General features: G+C 40.9%; 1 non-coding gene across 1 annotated transcript; it reads right to left on the bottom strand.

Annotated features, from left to right (window-relative positions):
* Positions 1-321: 321 nt before the first annotated feature.
* LOC148547315 (small nucleolar RNA R71) lies at positions 322-429 on the bottom strand. The gene has a single exon (XR_015897391.1). It is a non-coding gene; the product is annotated as a small nucleolar RNA R71 (small nucleolar RNA).
* Positions 430-17,629: the final 17,200 nt, after the last annotated feature.

Here is a 17,629-nt window from a genome sequence, read left to right as displayed (position 1 = left end):
AGAAGCATCTCCATTCCTGCCATTGGAGCAAACAACTTTGAGCTGAAACCTCAATTAGTTTCTCTGATGCAGCAGAACTGCAAGTTTCATGGACTTCCATCTGAAGATCCTTTTCAGTTCTTAACTGAATTCTTGCAGATATGTGATACTGTTAAGACTAATGGAGTAGATCCTGAAGTCTACAGGCTCATGCTTTTCCCCTTTGCTGTAAGAGACAGAGCTAGATTATGGTTGGATTCTCAACCCAAAGACAGCCTGAACTCTTGGGATAAGCTGGTCACGGCTTTCTTAGCCAAGTACTTTCCTCCTCAAAAGCTGAGCAAGCTTAGAGCTGATGTTCAAACCTTCAGACAGAAAGAAGGTGAATCCCTCTATGAAGCTTGGGAAAGATACAAACAGTTGACCAAAAAGTGTCCTTCTGACATGCTTTCAGAATGGACCATCCTGGATATATTCTATGATGGTCTGTCTGAGTTATCTAAGATGTCATTGGACACTTCTGCAGGTGGATCCATTCACCTGAAGAAAACGCCTGCAGAAGCTCAAGAACTCATTGACATGGTTGCTAATAACCAGTTCATGTACACTTCTGAAAGGAATCCTGTGAATAATGGGACGCCTATGAAGAAGGGAGTTCTTGAGGTTGATACTCTGAATGCCATATTGGCTCAGAATAAAATATTGACTCAGCAAGTCAATATGATCTCTCAGAGTCTGCATGGAATGCAAGCTGCATCCAACAGTACTCAAGAGGCATCTTCTGAAGAAGAAGCTTATGATCCTGAGAACCCTGCAATAGCAGAGGTAAATTACTTAGGTGAACCTTATGGAAACACCTATAATTCAACATGGAGAAATCATCCAAATTTCTCATGGAAGGATCAAAAGCCCCAACAAGGCTTTAATAATGGTGGAAGAAACAGGTTTAGCAATAGCAAGCCTTTTCCATCATCAACTCAGCAACAGACAGAGAACTCTGAACAAAATGCTTCTAATTTAGCAAATCTAGTCTCTGATCTATCTAAGGCCACTGTAAGTTTCATGAATGAAACAAGGTCTTCCATTAGAAATCTGGAAGCACAAGTGGGCCAGCTGAGTAAAAGGATCACTGAAATCCCTCCTAGTACTCTCCCAAGCAATACAGAAGAGAATCCAAAAGGAGAGTGCAAGGCCATTGACATAAGCGCCATGGCCGAACCTGTGAGGAGAGGAGAGAACGTGAATCCCAAGGAGGAAGACCTCCTGGGATGTCCAGTGGTCAATAAGGAGCTTCCCTCTGAGGAACCAAAGGACTCTGGGGCTCAGCTAGAGACCATAGAGATTCCATTGAACCTCCTTCTGCCCTTCATGAGCTCTGATGAGTATTCCTCTTCTGAAGAGAATGAGGATGTTACTGAAGAGCAAACTGACAAGTTTCTTGGTGCAATCATGAAGCTGAATGCCAAATTATTTGGCATTGATACTTGGGAAGTTGAACCTCCCTTGTTCATCAATGAACTAAGTGATCTGGATCAACTGACATTGCCTCAGAAGAGACAGGATCCTGGAAAGTTCATAATACCCTGTACCATAGGCACCATGATCTTTAAGGCTCTGTGTGACCTTGGTTCAGGAATAAACCTCATGCCCCTCTCTGTAATAGAGAAACTGGGAATCTATGGGGTGCAAGCTGCTAAAATCTCATTAGAGATGGCAGACAGCTCTAGAAAACAGGCTTATGGACAAGTAGAGGACGTGTTAGTAAAGGTTGAAGGCCTTTACATCCCTGCTGATTTCATAGTCCTGGATACTGGAAAGGAAGAGGATGAATCCATCATCCTAGGAAGACCTTTCCTGGCCACAGCAAGAGCTGTGATTGATGTTGACAGAGGTGAAATATTCCTTCAATGGAATGAGAACTCCCTTGTGTTTAAAACTCAAGGATCTCCCTCTGCAACCATGGGGAGGAAGCAGAAAAAGCTTCTCTCCAAGCAGAGTCAACCAGAGCCCCCACAGTCAAACTCTAAGTTTGGTGTTGGGAGGCCACAACCAAACTCTAAGTTTGGTGTTGAACTCCCATATCCAAACTCTAAGTTTGGTGTTGGAGAGTCTCAACAAAGCTCTGCACATCTGTGAGGCTCCATGAGAGCCCACTGTCAAGCTATTGACATTAAAGAAGTGCTTGTTGGGAGGCAACCCAATGTTTATCTAATTCTTATTTTTATTGTTTTTCATGTTTTCTTAGGTTCATGATCATGTGGAGTCACAAAATAAACAAAAAATTCAAAAACGGAATCAAAAACAGCAGAAGAAAAATCACACCCTGGAGGAGCATCTGTCTGGCGTTCAAACGCCAGAACAGAGCATAGTTCTGGCGCTGAACGCCCAGAATGGGAGCATCCTGGCGCTGAACGCCCAGAACAAGCATGGTTCTGGCGTTCAACGCCAGAAATGGCAGCAAATGGGTGTTGAACGCCCAAAATGGGCACCAACCTGGCGCTGAACGCCCAGAGTTGTGTGCAAGGGCATTTTGCATGCCTAAATTGGTGCAGGGATGTAAATGCCTTGACACCTCAAGATCTGTGGACCTCACAGGATCACCTCAGGATCTGTGGACCCCACAGGATCCCCACCTACCTCCACTCACTCTCTTCTCTCTTCTCAATCATCCTCTATTCCCAATAAACACTCTTCCCTATTAACTCTTTACCACTCACATCCAAACACCCACTTTCCTTCAAAATTCAACATCTCTTTCCCACCCAATCCCACCCATATGGCCGAATACACATCTCCCTCCATCTCCTCCATATCTTCTTCTTATTCTTCTATTCTTTCTTCTTTTGCTCGAGGGCGAGCAACATTCTAAGTTTGGTGTGGTAAAAAGCATAGCTTTTTTGTTTTTTCCATAACCATTGATGGCACCTAAGGCCAGAGAAGCCTCTAGAAAGAGGAAAGGGAAGACAAAAGCTTCCATCAAGGGTCTATAGCTCAGTGGTAGAACATTTGACTGCAAATCAAGAGATCCCTGAGATACCTCAGGGGATACATTTTCTTCCACACAATTATTGGAAGCAACTAAGGGTGGAACATCAAGAGCACTCCATCATCCTTCATGAAATCAGAGAAGATCTAAAAGCAATGAAGGAGGAGCAGCAAAGACAAGGAAGAGACATAGAAGAGCTCAAGGACATCACTAAGGTGGACTCATTCCTTGTTCTTACTTTCCTATGTTATGTGCTTATCTATGTTTGTGTCTTCATTACATGATCATTAGTAGTAGTAACTATGTCTTAAAGTTATAAATGTCCTATGAATCCATCACCTCTTTTAAAAAAAAATGTTTTAAATCAAAAGAACAAGAAGTACATGAGTTTTGAATTTATCCTTGAACTTAGTTTAATTATATTGATGTGGTGACAATGCTTCTTGTTTTCTGAATGTATGCTTGAACAGTGCATATGTCTTTTGAAGTTGTTGTTTAAGAATGTTAAATATGTTGGCTCTTGAAAGAATGATGACTAGGAGACATGTTATTTGATAATCTGAAAAATCATAAAAATGATTCTTGAAGCAAGAAAAAGCAGCAAAGAACAAAGCTTGCAGAAAAAAAAATATAGAAAAAAAAATAGGCGAAAAAAAAATAGAAAGAAAAAGAAAAAGCAAGCAGAAAAAGCCAAAAGCTCTTAAAACCAAGAGGCAAGAGCAAAAAGCCAATAACCCTTAAAACCAAAAGGCAAGGGCAAATAAAAAGGATCCCAAGGCTTTGAGCATCAGTGGATAGGAGGGCCTAAAGGAATAAAATCCTGGTCTAAGCGGCTAAACCAAGTTGTCCCTAACCATGTGCTTGTGGCGTGTAGGTGTCAAGTGAAAACTTGAGACTGAGCGGTTAAAGTCAAGGTCCAAAGCAAAAAAAGAGTGTGCTTAAGAACCCTGGACACCTCTAATTGGGGACTTTAGCAAAGCTGAGTCACAATCTGAAAAGGTTCACCCAATTATGTGTCTGTGGCATTTATGTATCCGGTGGTAATACTGGAAAACAAAGTGCTTAGGGCCACGGCCAAGACTCATAAAATAGCTGTGTTCAAGAATCATCATACTGAACTAGGAGAATCAATAACACTATCTGAACTCTGAGTTCCTATAGATGCCAATCATTCTGAACCTCAATGGATAAAGCGAGATGCCAAAACTATTCAAGAGGCAAAAAGCTATAAGTCCCGCTCATTTGATTGAAGCTCTGTTTCATTGATAGTTTGGAATTTATAGTATATTCTCCTCTTTTTATCCTATTTGATTTTCAGTTGCTTGGGGACAAGCAACAATTTAAGTTTGGTGTTGTGATGAGCGGATAATTTATACGCTTTTTGGCATTGTTTTTAGTATGTTTTTAGTAGAATCTAGCTACTTTTAGGGATGTTTTCATTAGTTTTTATGATAAATTCACATTTCTGGACTTTACTATGAGTTTGTGTGTTTTTCTGTGATTTCAGGTATTTTCTGGCTGAAATTGAGGGACTTGAGCAGAAATCAGATTCAGAGGTTGAAGAAGGACTGCTGATGCTGTTGGATTCTGACCTCCCTGCACTCAAAGTGGATTTTCTGAAGCTACAGAACTCGAAATGGCGCGCTTCCAATTGCGTTGGAAAGTAGACATCCAGGGCTTTCCAGCAATATATAATAGTCCATACTTTGGCCAAGAATTGACGACGTAAACTGGCGTTCAACGCCAGCCTTCTGCCCAAATCTGGCGTCCAGCGCCAGAAAAGGATCCAAAGCCAGAGTTGAACGCCCAAACTGGCACAGAAACTGGCGTTCAACTCCAAAAATGGCCTCTGCACGTGCAACACTCAGGCTCAGCCCAAACACACACCAAGTGGGCCCCGGAAGTGGATTTATGCATCAATTACTTACTCATGTAAACCCTAGTAGCTAGTTTATTATAAATAGGACCTTTTACTATTGTATTAGGCATCTTTTGATCAGTTATATGCTATCTTAGATCACAATAGGGGGCTGGCCATCTCGGCCATGCCTGGACCTTCACTTATGTATTTTCAACGGTAGAGTTTCTACACTCCATAGATTAAGGTGTGGAGCTCTGCTGTTCCTCAAAGATTAATGCAAAGTACTACTGTTTTCTATTCAATTCTTCTTATTTCGCTTCTAAGATATCCATTCGCACCCAAGAACGTGATGAAGGTGATGATTATGTGTGACGCTCATCATCCTTCTCCCTTATGAACGCGTGCCTGACAAACACTTCTGTTCTACATGAATTAAGCTAGAATGAGTATCTCTTAGATCTCCTAACCAGAATCTTCGTGGCGTAAGCTAGAATGATGGCGGCATTCAAGAGAATCCGGAAGGTCTAAACCTTGTCTGTGGTATTCTGAGTAGGATTCAATGATTGAATGACTGTGACGATCTTCAAACTCGCGATTGTTGGGCGTTAGTGACAGACGCAAAAGGAGGGTGAATCCTATTCCAGCATGATTGAGAACCGACAGATGAATAGCCGTGCCGTGACAGGGTGCGTGAGCATATTATTCACTGAGAGGAGGGGATGTAGCCACTGACAACGGTGATGCCCTTGCATAAAGCCAGCCATGGAAAGGAGTAAGACTGATTGGATGAAGATAGCAGGAAAGCAGAGGTTCAGAGGAACGAAAAGCATCTCTATTCGCTTATCTGAAATTCCTACCAATGATTTACATAAGTACCTCTATCCCTATTTTATTATATTAAATTCGAAAACACCATTATCCATTTATATCTGCCTAACTGAGATTTGCAAGGTGACCATAGCTTGCTTCATACCAACAATCTCCGTGGGATTCGACCCTTACTCACGTAAGGTATTACTTGGACGACCCAGTGCACTTGCTGGTTAGTTGTATCGAAGTTGTGACAATTATGAATTAAGATCAGAGCACCAAGCTTTGGAGCCATTACCAGGATTTGTTCGAGCCTGGAGATCACAATTTCGTGCACCAAATCTCATTAGAGATGGCAGACAACTTAAGAAAATAGGCTTATGGACAAGTAGAGAACGTGTTAGTAAAGGTTGGAGGCCTTTACATCCCTGCTGATTTCATAATCCTAGACACTGGGAAGGAAGATGATGAATCCATCATCCTTGGAAGACCCTTCCTAGCCACAGTAAGAGCTGTGATTGATGTGGACAGAGGAGAGTTGGTCCTTCAACTGAATAAGGACAACCTTGTGTTTAAAACTCAAGGATCTCCTTCTGTAACCATGGAGAGGAAGCATGAAAAGCTTCTCTCACTGCAGAGTCAACCAAAGCCCCCACAGTCAAACTCTAAGTTTGGTGTTGGGAGGTTCCAACCTTGCTCTGATTATCTGTGAGGCTCCATGAGAGCTCACTGTCAAGTTATTGACATTAAAGAAGCGCTTGTTGGGAGGCAACCCAATGTTATTTAAGCATATCTATTTTATTTTCTTTTTGTTATTTCGTGTTTTATTAGGTTGATGATCATGTGAAGTCACAAAAACTACTGAAAAATAAAAAACAGAATGAAAAATAGCATTGAAGACAGCACACCCTGGAGGAGAACAATCTAGCATTTAAACGCCAGAAACAAGCATCTGTCTAGCGTTTAACACCAGAAACAAGCATCTACCTGGCGTTAAACGCCAGAAACAAGCTACATTTGGGCGTTTAACGCCAGAAACAGGCAGCAGTCTGGCGTTAAATGCCAGGATTGCACAGCAAGGGCATTTTACACGCCTAATTGGAGCAGGGATGTTAAGTCCTTGACCCCACTTGATCTGTGGATCCCACAGGATCCCCTCAGGATCTGTGGACTCCACAGGATCCCCACATTTTCTTCTCTCCTCTTCACACCTTTTCATAACTCTCTTCCCCAAATACCCTTCACCAATCACCTCAATCACTCTTTTCCATCACCTCTTCACCACTTACATCCATCCTCTCTTCCCCATAAACCCCACCTACCTTCAAAATTCAAACTAATTTTCCTCCCAAACCCAACCCTAATGGCCGAACCCTACATCCCCCCTCACTCCTATATAAACCCCTCACTACTTCTTCATTTTCACACAACACAACCCTCTCTTCTTCTCCTTGGCCGAATACATATTCTTCCCCCATCTCCTCCATTTTCTTCTTTTTCTACTACTTTCTTTCTTCTTTTTCTCGGGGACGAGCAAACATTTTAAGTTTGGTGTGGTAAAAGCATAGCTTTTTGTTTTTCCATAACCATATATGGCACCTAAGGCCAGAGAAACCTCTAGAAAGAGGAAAGGGAAGGCAATTGCTTCCACCTCTGAGTCATGGGAGATGGAGAGATTCATCTCAAAGGTCCATCAAGACCACTTCTATGAAGTTGTGGTCAAGAAGAAAGTAATCCCTGAGGTTCCTTTCAAGCTCAAAAAGAATGAGTATCCGGAGATCCGACATGAGATCCGAAAAAGAGGTTGGGAAGTTCTCACCAACCCCATTCAACAAGTCGGGATCCTAATGGTTCAAGAGTTCTATGCAAACGCATGGATCACTAGGAACCATGATCAAAGTGTGAACTCGAATCCAAAGCATTGGCTTACCATGGTTCGGGGGAAATACTTAGATTTCTGTCCGAAAAATGTAAGGTTGGCATTCAACTTGCCAATGATGGAAGAGAACGCATGCCCCTACACAAGAAGGGTCAACTTTGATCAAAGGTTGGACCAAGTCCTCAGAGACATATGTGAAGAAGGAGCTCAATGGAAAATTGACTCAAGAGGCAAGCCGGTTCAACTAAGAAGGCATGACCTCAAACCAGTGGCTAGGGGATGGTTAGAGTTCATTCAACGCTCAATCATTCCTACTAGTAACCGGTCTGAAGTTACTATAGACCGAGCCATCATGATCCATAGTATCATGATTGGAGAGGAGGTAGAAGTTCATGAGATTATACCTCAAGAACTTTACAAGGTGGCTGACAAGTCCTCCACTTGGGCAAGGTTAGCCTTTCCTCACCTCATATGCCACCTCTGCAATTCGGCTGGAATTGACATAGAGGGAGACATCCTCATTGAAGAGGACAAGCCCATCACTAAGAAAAGGATGGAGCAAATAAGAGATCATGGACCTCAACAAGAGCATGAGAAAATTCCCCACCATGAAATCCCTGAGATGCCTCGAGGGATGCACCTTCCTCCACAAAACTATTGGGAGTAAATCAACACCTCCCTAGGAGAATTAAGTTCCAACATGGGACAACTAAGGGTGGAGCACCAAGAGCACTCCATCATCCTCCATGAGATTAGAGAAGATCAAAGAGCTATGAGGGAGGAGCAACAAAGGCAAGGAAGAGACATAAAGGAGCTCAAAAGCACCATTGGTTCTTCAAGAAGAGGAAGACGCCACCCTCACTAAGGTGGACTCATTCCTTAATCTCCTTGTCTATTTATTTTACTGTTTTTAGATTTTTGAGCTTTATGTTTTATTTATGTTTGTGTCTTTACTATATGATCACTAGTGTCTAAGTGTCTATGCCTTAAAGTTATGAATATGAATCCATCACCTCTCTTAAATGAAAAAAATATTCTAAAAACAAAAGAACAAGAAGTACATGGTTTTGAATTCATCCGTGAAACTAGTTTAATTATTTTGATGTGGTGACAATACTTTTTGTTTTCTGAATGAATGCTTGAACAGTGCATATGTCTTTTGAAGTTGATGTTTATGAATGTTAAATATGTTGGCTCTTGAAGAATGATGAAAAAGGAGAAATGTTATTTGATAATCTGAAAAATCATAAAAATAATTCTTGAAGCAAGAAAAAGCAGTGAATACAAAAGCTTGCAGAAAAAAAATAGCGGAAAAAAAGAAAGAAAAAGAAAAAAAAAACAAGCAGAAAAAGCCAAAAGCTCTTTAAACCAAAAGGCAAGGGTAAATAAAAATGATCCAAGGCTTTGAGCATCAGTGGATAGGAGGGCCTAAAGGAATAAAATCATGGCCTAAGCGGCTAACCAAGCTGTCCCTAACCATGTGCTTGTGGCGTGAAGGTGTCAAGTGAAAACTTGAGACTGAGCGGTTAAAGTCAAGGTCCAAAGCAAAAAAAAGAGTGTGCTTAAGAACCCTGGACACCTCTAATTGGGGACTTTAGCAAAGCTGAGTCACAATCTGAAAAGGTTCACCCAGTTATGTGTCTGTGGCATTTATGTATCCGGTGGTAATACTGAAAAACAAAGTGCTTAGGGCCACAGCCAAAACTCATAAAGTAGCTGTGTTCAAGAATCAACATACTGAACTAGGAGAATCAATAACACTATCTGAATTCTAAGTTCCTATAGACGCCAATCATTCTGAACTTCAACGGATAAAGTGAGATGCCAAAACTATTCAAGAGGCAAAAAGCTACAAGTCTCGCTCATCTGATTGGAACTAAGTTTCATTGATATTTTGGAATTTATAGTATATTTTCTTCTTTTTATCCTATTTAATTTTCAGTTGCTTGGGGACAAGCAACAATTTAAGTTTGGTGTTGTGATGAGCGGATAATTTATACGCTTTTTGGCATTATTTTTACATAATTTTCAGTATAATTTAGTTAGTTTTTAGTATATTTTTATTAGTTTTAAAATAAAAATCACATTTCTGGACTTTACTATGAGTTTGTGTGTTTTTCTGTGATTTCAGGTATTTTCTGGCTGAAATTGAGGGACTTAAGCAAAAATCAGATTCAGAGGTTGAAGAAGGACTGCAGATGCTGTTGGATTCTGACCTCCCTGCACTCAAAGTGCATTTTCTGGAGCTACAGAACTCCAAATGGCGCGCTCCCAATTGCTTTGGAAAGTAGACATTCAGGGCTTTCCAGCAATATATAATAGTCCATATCCAAATCAGGTGACTTTGAAGTTGAAGCTTGCCCAGTAGGCAGTTAGATGTAACCATGCTGGCTATGATAGCCTTAGAGCGCAGATGTCTCTGTCCCTAGGAACGTGATGCTTAGGTTGAGATGACGGAAAGCTAGAATCAACCCCCAATATAGAGGGCACCCACCTTCCATTCCTAATTCTCTTTGTTGTTTCACATGTTCTCACTCTTTTACAAACTAACCTCTGGAGTGCCTGAAGTACGAGAAGACTCGCTTGGCATCATCGGAGATTAGAAGCTAGCCCTTACCTCGCTTCCCCGCATAGCATGGAGGGTCTAAGGTAAGATCAGAGGACTGAAAGGAAGGCATAACGATGTTCCTGTTCTTAAAACTCCATTCCCTGCGCCAGTACTTACTTCCTGCCTCTAGTTCGAACTTCTAGTACGACAAGACAAGTTGTGGTTATAATAATTATTGTAGTCTAAGTAAGAATCGATTCAAGAGGTCTCCAAGCAATCGCAGCTACTTTCTCTTCTTCCTACTTCTCCAATGTTCCAATCAGATCCGAAGAGAAATCAATCAAAAGTCAGTGGACCTGAATTGAATCATGACTATATAAGCTATTCTGATATTCAGATTCGATATAGATGAAATCGTGGAAGCGGACCTTTGATTTCCTTGGACCACGTAAGAATTCGTCGTCCGATTGAATCTTCTTGTTCCTGAATGCTTCATAGGAATCCATCGCTATTCCTCCGAGTTTAGATGACGCAAACTGGCGTTCAATGCCAGTTCCATGCTGCATTATGGAGTTAAACGCCAGAAACAGGTTGCAAAGTGGAGTTAAACGCCAGAAATAGGTTACAAACTGGCGTTCAACTCCAAGAGAAGCCTCTACACATGTAAAGCTCAATGCTCAGCCCAAGCACACACCAAGTGGGCCCCGGAAGTGGATTTCTGCATCATTTACTCATTTCTATAAACCCTAGTAACTAGTTTAGCATAAATAGGACTTTTTACTATTGCATTTACATCTTTAGTTTCATCTTTAGATCACGTTTGGAGGCTGGCTATTCGGCCATGCCTGAACCTTCATCACTTATGTATTTTCAACGGTAGAGTTTCTACACACCATAGATTAAGGTGTGGAGCTCTGCTGTTCCTCATGAATTAATACAAAGTACTATCGTTTTTCTATTCAATTCAAGCTTATTCTGATTCTAAGATATTCATTCGCACTTCAATATGAATGTGATGATCGTGACAGTCATCATCATTCCCAACCTATGAACGCATGCCTGACAACTACTTCCGTTCTACCTTAGATTGAATGAGTATCTCTGGGATTCCTTAATCAGAATCTTCGTGGTATAAGTTAGAATCCATGGACGGCCATTCTTGAGATCCGGAAAGTCTAAACCTTGTCTGTGGTATTTCAAGTAGGATCTGGGAAGGGATGGCTGCGACGAGCTTCAAACTCGCGAGTGCTGGGGTAGTGACAGACGCAAAAGGATCAATGGATCCTATTCCAGTATGATCGAGAACCGACAGATGATTAGCCATGCAGTGACAGCGCATTGGACCATTTTCACTAAGAAGACAGGATGTAGCCATTGACAACGATGATGCCTAACATACAGCTTGCCATAGAAAGGAGTATGAATGATTAGATGAAGACAATAGGAAAGCAGAGGTTCAGGAGGAATGAACGCATCTCTATACGCTTATCTGAAATTCTCACCAATGAATTACATAAGTATCATTATTTTTATTTTATATTTTATTTATCTTTTAATTACTAAATCTCCATAATCAATTGAATCCGCCTGACTGAGATTTACAAGGTGACCATAGCTTGCTTCAAGCCGACAATCTCTGTGGGATCGACCCTTACTCACGTAAGGTTTATTACTTGGATGACCCAGTGCACTTGCTGGTTAGTTGTGCGAAGTTGTGACAAAGAACTAAGATTATGAACGTGCGTATTGAGTTTTTAGTGCCGTTACCAAGGAATGGAACCGTCACGATTTCTACGCACCAGTGTTCAAAAAGCATGTAACAAAAAGGCAAATTGTATCTACTACTTGTTATGAACCATTACATATCCAAAAAGTTTTCACAAAAGCACATAATGACAGAAGTCTTCACTCCTTCGAGTCCTTCGTTGTTGATGAAGTTGGAAAATTTGGGGGTGGAGCATCCTGATTCGTGCTGCAGATGGGATGGTAGATAGAGTTGGCTATTGTGTTTTAGGTGGGATTGTGCAGGCAGCAATTAGAGCTGGCAGCCTGAAGATCTTCTATTTTGGTCTGAACCTGGACTGTTGTGGGCGAGCTGTGTCATTGGCTTTCCCTGGAGGTTTAAATGGATGGCCTGTAGTTGGGGCTAGTGGCCTGGCTTGAGTAGCTGTTGGCCCTGCAAGTGAAATGACAACTGTGGATCTTGTCACCCTTGTTGGAGCTGGTGGCATAGGTGGATTTCTGGGGCAGGTGATTCCACAACAGTGGAGTTTGGGGTCAGGCATGTGGAGCTGCCTGGTTGGCTGCTGGATGTATCCTGAAAATATGCATGTAATATGTAAACAGTTTGATGATGGGACATAACAGCACCTCATGAATAGTAAACTAAGACATATTTAACCCTAATGTTTTGTATACTAAGACAGATTAGTCCCTAACCATAATAGTACTAAGACAGAATAGTCCCTAAAAGACAATGATAACAGTAGGGATCTTACCTCTGGTGGGGGAGCAGATTGTGATAGAGGAAGCACAATCAGTGACTGGGAGGAGCTAGCTGCTTTCTTCCTAGGGCGCCTTGTCTTCAGCTTCCAGTTTGGGTTGGAAGGAGCTCTCTTACATGTTTTGTAGTTGTGGCCCTTCTCACCACACTTGCTGCAGAATACAATGAATGATCTCTTCAGTTTTCCCCCTTGCATGATGGGCTCAGCAGGATCTTTTTGCCTATTATGAACCTTTAGCTGTCTAATTAGCCTTTTGATAATGGGTGGGTCTAACTTCGAGAACTTAGTTCTTGCCCAAAATTCTGGACTTGGAACAGGCTTAATGCAGTGTGCATATGTCATCCTGATGGACTCCATGCACAGCCAAGGGTGAACATAGTCATGAGGTATGTCATGTCTCTTCCAAATGGCAGCTAGTGCATGTAAACAGGGCATGCCTGAGATAATGCAGTGAAGGTGAGTAATGGAACCAAAAAAACAGTAAAGGAAATTCATTTCAAAATAACCAAAAAACTGACTCAAGTGAGAACAGTAGTTACCAGTGAATTGCCATCTGTTGCATGAGCAACTGTACCTAATGAGGTCCACATCCACCTTCGTTGCTTTGCGAGAAACCTCAAACCTCTTTCGTTCATTGTCACCAATCCATTCAGCCGTCCACTTGGTGCTAAGATTTAATAACTTCTCCAGCCTCTTTTCCTGAACTGGTGCTAGCTTCTCTGAGTGATTGTCCAATACCCGTTTATGATTCACCATCCTCCTCAAGTCCTCATCAGGTAACACCTGATCTCTTCACACATAGTTAGGATAGGCTTGCAACGGTAGTTTACTATTTTAGCATTAAAAACCTCGCACATGTTTGTGAGGTTATCCACTTTTGGTCCATGGGAGAAGTAAGCCTTAACCTATGTTTCTGGTTCAAATTTACTGAGGTACTCCCAAGCACCCTGGTTAACTGTCTTCAACTTCTCCATGCATTCCTTGAATTCAGCAACAGTCATGCATCTAGCACACTCCCACATAACATGTCTAATGTACAAGACCTTGTAGCGGTTTATGAAGTTTTTCCACATATGCATGACGCAATTGCGGAGCTTAGCATGTGGCATGACCTCCTTCAGCACAGGCAGCAAACCCTGCATTGAAATTAATCAAACAGACAGCAATGAAATTAACCAAATAGATAGCAATGAAGATCACCAAATAGTTAGCAATCATCTTAACTAAATACAAAGCAATGAAAATAACCATAAACTACTTTCACTTTCTGCTGGTCTGATATGAAGTTTCAGCCATGGTTTGCATCGTCTCATATGTCCCCTTGCAGATTAGTCAGGAACCACTTTCAGGAATCCTTGGTCTCAGTCCTGACAACCCCATATGCAACCACATAAAACTGATTGTTTGCGTCCTGAGCAACTGCTTCTAGAAGCCAACCAACATAATATGTTTTCAGTAAGCAACCATCCAAATGCAACAAAGGACGACATCCATCTTTGAAACCTTGTTTGCAGGCATCTAGGCAAATGTACAGTTTATCAAAAACAGGGGGAGCCTCTAGAATTGGCATGAGCTCAAGCCTAACTGATGAGCCTGGATTTCTCCTAAGTACTTCCTCACAATAATCCCTCGTTCTCTTGTATTGTTCCCTTTCATTTCCCATGATCTTGTCCCTAGCTTCCTTCACTGCTCTATAAACCATCTTAGGATGGGGACAGAGCGAAAATTCCTCTTTAAGGAAATCAGTTGTCTTCTTCGTATTCATGTGTGGTTGGGTTGACATTCGTTTCTCAATTTTCTTACTTAGCCAGTGCTGATCAACAGCGTTACTGCCCAAATCCCTTGCACAAGTGTGTTTTGGATGGTAGGTCTTCACTTGATAACACTGCAAACTTTTGTTATATGACAAGTGAACCAAGTAAGGACACTCCTGATCCCCACACCCCACTCTCACTCTCTCTTTGTCATTTTTTATCCACCTCAATTCCCGCCCCTCAACAATGAACGAATCTTTAACTACCTCCTTGAACCTGTCCACAGTGGTAAACCTAGTTCCTAACTCAAACCTGCCCTCACCATTAGCATAATCATCATCAAAATCTGGAAATTTATTACCTCTGCCTTCATCATCGGATGATATGAGAGTATGCAAGTCTTCAGACTCATACTCAAACATGATTTTCTCCACCTCTGTTGGGAGCTCACTAACATAAAACCCACCCGTACTGCATAATCGGGTTGGACATCAGGCAACTGATCCCCAGCTTCACCACGTACATCATTCCTATTCCCACTGCCTTCCCCTCTTTCCTTAACCCTTGTGCCAAATTGTCTCTTCCTCTTCCCTTGCTTCTTCAGAATAACTACCTTTTTCCTTGGAGTAACTACCTTTTTCTTCGGAGTGACTACCTTCTTTTTACCCTTGACACATCTTTTCCTCTTCCCAGCAGTAACCCCACCATTGCTGTCACTTTCAGTACTATCACTCTCAATTCCAGCCGGTGGAGGTTTGTACAACACGTCCTCCGTGCTCTTGTACCCGTCATCAGATGAAGAGGATGCATTCAGTTCCTCTGCAGTTTCATCCACCTCCCCTGCAGTATCTCTGTCCTGGGCAGCATCCTCAACAACCTCCGGATCATTAACAGGGTGGTCAAAGTATATATGGAACTCACCTAGCCCTGGGTTCTTCATTAAGTTCTCTCGCATTGCGTTGATCCCTGCATCCCTAGTCAATATGTTCATTGCGGATTCAATGTCAGTGCTTGTTGGATCATACCAGTATACTGCCTTGTATGACTGGTAGTCCAAGCCCTTAAATAGTGTCACCAGGTCTCCAAAATTAACAAAGTCTAGGTCCATCTGAGGAAACCTCTCTTCCTTTCCATTTTGATAAACCATTTTTTCATCAATTTCCCTTACAAAGTTCCCTCCATGATGAAAGACCGGCACCACAAACACATCAACCATCTGAAATTAACCCGTGCAGAACTAGGATTAAAATAAAAAACACATAAACACAAGATATGAACGAAACCACATTGCCCTAACACAATCCTTTCCCCTAATCCTACAAAGGACGCTTTAAACCCCTTTTTTCATATTCTATCTTACACTATAAACATGCACACACATTGCCTTCCTAGCTAAGCATCACAATTTTACCTTCTGACGAAGATAGCAACCATGACCTCAGAGCAAGCTTCTTCTCAGCTTCTGGCACCAACTTCAACCGGCACCTATTGCTCTTGTACGTGTTGTATTTTTTGGAGGGAAAAATAGAGACGAAAGAGTTTGATCGTCTTTGGCATAGGATTTTCAGTAATTCTCTCACTCAAGTATGGGTCTTCTGGGTATTGTATACGGGGATTCAACTGTGTTTGGAGGGGAGGTAACGAAATGGCGTTGTTTTCATCTCCGGGGACTTATATGTCCTGTTTCGAAAAGCTTCCTGCCACGTGGGCTCCGTAACGGCCAGGTCAGTGCCACCTCTGCCAGGTCAGACTTTTCCGTCCAGTCCAAACGCCTGAATTCAACGGAAGGGTTGAAATGTCCACGTTTTTTGGAAGTGAGGGACTTGAATGTATTTTTTCTTCCTTGAGGACAAAAATGTCCACAAAAAAAAGGTCAGGGACCTATTTGTCCTTTACTCTATTTTAAATAATGTGATTCTGGTGGCGAATTTTTATTTTAAGTAGTAGTATAGAAAATATTATTTTTTAAATTAATTTTGTTTAGTACTTGTAATTCATATTTACGATTTTACTTAGGTTTTATATTTTTTCTCCAATCTTAAGGACAAGGTTGTTTTGAAGGATAGGATAATGATAAGATTAGTATTGGGTTAGCCCAATTAGAGAATGAGAATTATACTATAAATAGAAGTATGATGTAATAATGACAATGAGAATTTTTATGAAAGTACTTGTATTTAAATGATATATGAAAAAACAAAATTAAAATTAGTGCATCCAAGATATTGAAAATTTTAAATTTTTTAAAAAAATGAAAAAAAACTGGTGAATCGATTAGTTTGGTGCACGACGATATTTAATTTTAGGGACTAATATGAGTCACTTAATGCAAAGTGAGGGATTAATTTATGTGCATGACACCTTTACTGTAACATCCCTTCCAGCAAAATACCTTGCTTAAGTCAGGGTATTTCTACTAGAAAGAACATTACGTAACCTTTTCTAGTATTAACTACTTAATTACTGAGCCTTTATTTTGATTTCGCGTTTCTAATTTAAGAAAATACCGAAAAATTTTGTTTTTATTTATTAAAGACATATATCAAAGATTCTACAAGTAATAATAATCACATAAATACTATTAGCAATAATTTTTATACAAAAGAAACCAAATAAAACTCAAATACAGTGTACCATACCTACCCCTCTATGTAAGATAAAATCTCAAAGGACAATAGGGAGGGACTCTATGAAAGCAATTAAAATAATGAAAAAATCGACTAATCGCTTGCAGCTTCATATTGCGTCTTCAAACCTGTGTCACTGAAAGGGTGAAAAATTTGGGGGTGAGAACCAAACCACAAGTTCTCAGTAGAGATCGAGAATGTCGTAAAAATAAAGAATAAAAATGCAAATAGATAATTTAATTCAATAATATTCATTTTCATTAATTACATAAGACTCTTTGAAAATTATGTTGAAAGAGAATTGGATATTAGCTTATGTCAATCTCGGTATGAATAGTCAGCATGTCCTAAACATAGGTTCATTAAGTCTATGCTGAACTAGTATGACTTTTCATATAATACCTAACTCTAAGCGCAATTCAAAAATAGGCAAGTAGAACTATACAAATAGAACACAAGCAAACAAAATAAAGAACACAATAAAAGCATAGGAAATATCACAAAGAATAATGCAAAAACAAGATGATGCATGTCTAGCCATAGTGTAGGTAATGAGCTCATCTGTCGGTTTCTACCCGCTCCTGGCTTAACCCAGCATTACTACCCGGATATGGATTTCCTGTTGGCTATACCCCTGTGTACAGGAAATAACCCCTCTGCCACCACAGGGTCCACTGCATG

Source organism: Arachis ipaensis, chromosome B8 (genome assembly GCF_059453495.1).
Source record: "Arachis ipaensis isolate K30076 ecotype BB chromosome B8, ASM5945349v1, whole genome shotgun sequence".
NCBI lineage: Eukaryota > Viridiplantae > Streptophyta > Magnoliopsida > Fabales > Fabaceae > Arachis > Arachis ipaensis.
The sequence above is the reverse complement of the archived record's forward strand: the minus strand, read 5'-3'. Positions and strand labels throughout refer to the sequence as shown.